Source organism: Alligator mississippiensis, chromosome 3 (assembly GCF_030867095.1).
Source record: "Alligator mississippiensis isolate rAllMis1 chromosome 3, rAllMis1, whole genome shotgun sequence".
Classification (NCBI taxonomy): Eukaryota; Metazoa; Chordata; order Crocodylia; family Alligatoridae; genus Alligator; species Alligator mississippiensis.
The window spans coordinates 66,439,008-66,444,552 of record NC_081826.1 but is presented as its reverse complement, the minus strand read 5'-3'; positions in this window follow the sequence as shown (position 1 = coordinate 66,444,552).

Genomic DNA, 5,545 nt, shown 5'->3' with positions numbered 1-5,545 from the left:
CCCCGCCCCGCCCGCGGGGTCTCGCACAGCCCGGGGCCACGCTGCCCCCGCCCCCGGCGGCCGGCGGGGTTAACCCGTGCGCGGCCGCCCCGCCCCGGGGGCTGCTGTGCGCGGCCCGGCCCCGCCTGCCCCGCCGCGCTGTCTGCGAGCCGGGGGGGGCAGCATGGCTTGCCCACACTAAATGCGTATGTGTGTGGGGGGGTGTTAAAGACATATGTATGTGAGTATGTGTGTGTGTGTATGTGAGTATGTGTGTGTTAAATATGGGTGTTAAATGTGCACGTGTGTTAAATACCTGTTTGTGTGTGAGTATATGAGTGGGGGTGTTAAATGTGTGTGCTAAAGACGTGTGTGTGTGTTAAGTGTGTGTTAAATAAATGTGTGTGCATCTGTTAAATGTGTGTGTGTTAAATACATATATGTGTATATGTGAGTCTAGGGGGGTGTTAAATGTGTGTATGTGTGTTATATACATGTGTGTTAATGTGTGTGTTAAATACAAGTTTGTGTATGTATGTGTGTGTTACATGTGTGTATTAACTACATATGTATGTATGTGAGTATAGGTGTGTGTGTTAAATGTGGGTCAAGTGTGTTTATGTGTGTTAAATACATGTGTGTGTTAAGTGTGTGTTAAATATGTGTCAAATACATGTTTGTATGTGAGTATATGTGTGTATGTTAAATGTGTCTGTGTTAAGTGTGTATGCATGTGTTAAATACGTGTGTGTGCGTGCACGCACGTATATGTTAGGGTGACCACCTTTTCAAAATGAAAAAGGACACATGAAGCTGGCAGCCAGGCAGGGGGGTCGTCTGGCTACTGCTGGTGCTGGGCTGGGCACTCTCTCCCTCCATCGCTATCTTCACGCTGAACCGGGACATCTGGGAGAAATGCTGTCCTGGAGGTTAAGAACGGGGGTGAATATGGGTGAATTCTTCTTAGGAAATCTCAAAGGCACATTCCTGCCACCAGGCTAAGTCCCCCCCACCTCCCCTCCACCATTACACGTCCAGATCTTGCTCCAAAGCACTGAACCCTGTGATATTCCCAGGAAAATAGTTATAAACAGATACATGTTTAAAACTATATAAATCCTTCCTTTGCATAGGCTTGGTGGAAAGGTAGAGTCCACCAGCTCAGGTCTGAAGACTCTCAGCAGCTCTCAACATGCTTAGATCCAAGGCACCCCACATTAGACTCAAGGCACCCATGGGAAAATGCCAGCTCTTAGTTTTTCACTTGGTTGGGGTTTTTTTGACAACAGAAAAATGACAGAAAAATAACAGAGCAGTTCTTTGTGCTAAGAGCTCAGACTGCAATAGGTCTTGCCATCCCTGGGTTTATCTGGTCAATCGTGTTTGCACACCTAGATTATATGAATCTATGAATCTAGGTGCGCAAACACTATTCACAAGATAACCCCTAATGGTGCTAAGAATGTGGGGCACTTCACAACACTCTTAAGGATTTCAAGGCACGCCTGTTAAGCATCACTGCTCTGTCTGGAGTGAACAGGCTTCATTATCCTCCAGCTCCTCCATGTTGTTGGACTTCACCTCATCCCCCTGAGCCTGCTCCAACGTGCAGGTGCAGGAGCTGAGCAAGACCTTCTCTGAGCTTGCTGCCCTTAGTTACTGAGGCCCACTCTAGGATACCTGAATGTGAACTTGTGAACAGAGAAGAGACTCTCTCCAGTGCTTTCTGTGCTCCCCCTGCTGGCATCCTAGTACTGTGGAGGTGAAGGAAAAACAATCTGAATGTGTATGCAAGGTTGAGAAAAAGTGAGGGAGATGCTGCTGGGCAGGGGTGGGGCAGAGGCAGGAGATCAGGGGGTTGCAAGAGAGAACATAAACCTGGTTGAGGTAAGTGCTATGAAGACCAGGGAAAGGAGGATAAGGGTAGGAGCATAGGGGGATAACAGGCAGTGCTTGGGTATAAGAACAAGATAAGGGAAGAAGGGCAGAAGCCATGGACAACAGTAGGTACAGTGGGAAAGAACATGATGAATATAGGACTAGAGGGCAGGAGTGTGACAGGCCAGCATTTTACAGAGGAATGAAACTTTGGAACAGCCTCAAGCCCTCAAAGAACATACTGTTCCTTCAAGGCTGTTTCAGTGGTTGTGTAGATGTGTCAGTTAAGATATATTTCAAAAGTGATGCTGTTGGAGTCATGGGCCAGCTAAGAAGTATGGGGCCGGTCTGTGGGCCTGATTGGACCCTGGGGGCCAGGATCAGCCCTGTGCTATGGGATCTGGGCACCATGCCCCAAGATGTAGGTTCTGAACCACCTTCCTGGGTTCCAGTTGCCTCCAGTAGGGCCCCGCACCACCTCTAGCTAACCCCCTGTGTGCCTGGATCAGGCACCAGGCTACCTCTGTGTGCTGATCTAGAGTGCTTTTCATCTAGCAGGGCTCCCCACAGGTCCAGAACTTTGGCAGCAGAGGAGTGGCAGTTGCTGCCACCACTGCCAAATTTTCAGACATGTAGGGACCTCAGTAGGCTGGATTCGGCCCTTGGGGTTGGGGTCAAGCATCCCTAATTTACAGTCAGTCAAAGCTTGTTGCTTAGGCAGGGTACACATGCAGAAGCAAAGTGGCGCAGAACTCTTTAGCATGCATACTATACTGCATACTCTTCAAAAGTTAAGCCTTAGGTAAGGAGTGGTATGTCCTGGCTACTTTAGAGAGGTTATTGGTCGGGGAATATGTCAGGGAAATCTGACAAGGGTTGTAACATTTACATATTTCCAAATTTAAATAACTTTTTCAAATTAAGAGATAATTGCACCATCTGAGATTTTAGTCTTCTCTTCAAAAGTGTCTTCTTAAAATATAAATATATAGTGTTATGAAGTTTGATCTAATTTATTTTCATAACTTTTCCAAAAAACCCCACCAAATTTACACTGAAGACTTTTATACATTTTTTAAGCTTTTGAATAAGGAACTGGGAACAAAGAACCACCTACGATCATGGGATTTTGTCTGCAGGTGATATCCTGAACTGACCCATGTCAATTGAAAGGATTTCACTCTTGTTTTCTGTCCTGAAATGAGTTCCTTGATTTAATTGTATGTAATTAATTTCCAAGAGTTTTCACTAAAGAGTTGGTGTATTCCAAAAGATATTGGTGAGGGAGAATATAAACATCAAGCATACACTATGAGCAAAGTTCTCATTAAGCATCTCTGTGCTTCTCCTGGTTGTGCCTGGGTGCTTGGTTTGCCTAGCCTGAGACCCATGCTCAAAAATTTTTGCTGCTTTTGCAACCTGTCAAGATTTCTGCTGCACAAGCACACAAGTAACAAAGATGATAACTCAGGTTTTGGAAGCTGACCCCCAACTGAAAAATGGAGAGCAAAACAGACACACAAGCAGAATCAAGAGGGTGAATATGCTATTGACTTATTTGCTTTACAAGTTCAAGCATGCAGTTCTTGACTTTGGTACTGAGGCTACTTTTATCATGATTTGCAAGTGCAAATTTCAGCAGTGTTTGGATTCTTAATGACAGTGATTGATAAAAGCGTTCATTTCTGTTAGGCTCAATGTGTGACTTCACAATGGTGAGCAAATTTACAAAAATTGTGAATATGTATAGCCCTAGTTAAATCGCAGTGAGAATAAACAATTTTTGTGGGTTGGTCATGACATAAAGAACAAACTTCACAGCAAATTCTTTTTATTAAGTTTTTTTTTTTAAATGCTGATTTTGCAAACAATCCTGGCTTTTGTGGTTTCCATGAAATCTGCAAAATTGTGAATTGAGTAGACCCCTATTCATGAGTGAGTCACCATAAGGGAAAGCAGGGTATGAACTTATGGAGTCAGATATTCTTTGGTAACTGCCAGTGTGAAAACTCTTACCCTATGGTAAGTGTGAGGCAGATCACCCTTCCATGAAGGTAGAGTAAGCTACCTCATGCTTACTGTAAAATAAGAGCATGCAAAAGGGAAGTTATAGCTGGGTAGTTGACACAAGCCTAGATTCAGGCTCTAGCTCAGGGCTATCCAACTGGTGGCCTATAGGCCACATGTGACCTACGAAGGGCCAAGTTGTGGCCTTCAGACTCCAACCTGGTTGTTGCTCCCTACATCACTCCGGCTGCAACAGCAGCTGTAGTCTCCAGGCTCCCCTACCCTCTGGCTTTTCCTGCCTGTCCCTGCCTGAGGGGGCAGGGCATTGCAGTGCAGCACAGCCTGGGAAGCTGAGCATGCGTTTGGGCACACTGTACAGCATCTATGCATGATGTGGCCTGGGGGGCCCATGACTCTCACTGGTGCAGTCCGCATGTGACTCATGGGATGATTGGCTTCTGCCTGCTTTAAAGTTGGACGGCTCTGATCTAGCTTATCCTGTGTTATCCTGTACCCCTGGAAGCTTCTTGCTCAAGTACAAGACAAAGTAAATGCATTGGAGACAAAGTACAATGCATTGGGGACACATTGGACTTGAGTACAACACATTGGAGACACATTGAACGCATACCTTGCTGAGGTTATTTGACCCCAGCAGTCTTTCCTGCCCAGAGCAGGGGGGCTGGACCCGATGAGCTCACAAGGTCCCTTCCAGCCCCAAACTTCTCTGAATCTGTGAGAATCAGACCCAACCCAAGAAGGAAAACCAAGCTTGAAATATAGAGGGTTTCCTATCCTTTTAATTAGTTCACAAGTTAATCACCTGCCTGTAAACTGAAACAGTTTATTAATTTGGCACCACTTCCTATCTGCTATATGATCTACAGAATAATAAAGTAATAACTTTTAGGTACCAGGCCCCAAGAGTGAATCTACCACCTTGATTGGGTCTGTAAATTGTCTCTAAAATGGTAGCAAGAGCTAGGTGCTTCAGAATGGAATTCCCAATAGCCAACAGGCTGAGTAGAGACCTGCCTAAGGTAGTTAATAGGAAATGCTCAACAGAGGTTATTTTTAAGCTATTGGAAGAGCTGGGTTGGGAGGTGCTTTGTTCCATTTGGAATTCATAGTCCTGAACTCACTCACTCCTGGAGGTAGTTGCCTAAGAGCTATTTCTATTAAGAACATATCAGAGAACCATTTTTTTAAAAGATGGCTATTGAAGGAGAAGGTGGCAGTTCCCATTGTACCTAAGTCAAGTAATAAGAGCACTTATCCTGGATATAGATCTAAGCTCACTTCCCTTCCTAGGGGGTTTCAAATGCATACCTCCTACCTCCTAATCACCAAACTGTGAGCTGTTCTGGGTGGGAGCACTCTTAAGCTTTGCCAGTGATGCAGTGATATGGTGCATAGCATCATTAAAGATTCATTGGGCACAGAGGGCAAGTAAGCATGGCCCCTTAACTTAGTGAATAAGACACTCACCATAGAGGGGGGACTCCTCAGTTTTTTCATCTTCTCCTAGGACCATTTGTATATTTGACATTAAGTGGTCACTGCCAAAATATATAAACATCTCTCAGAACAGAGACTATATGGAGGTCATTGAACAAAAAAGGTGGCTGGACCTGAAGTAATGCATATGTTTTGTGTGGAGGTTGGACCTGAAATAATCCTG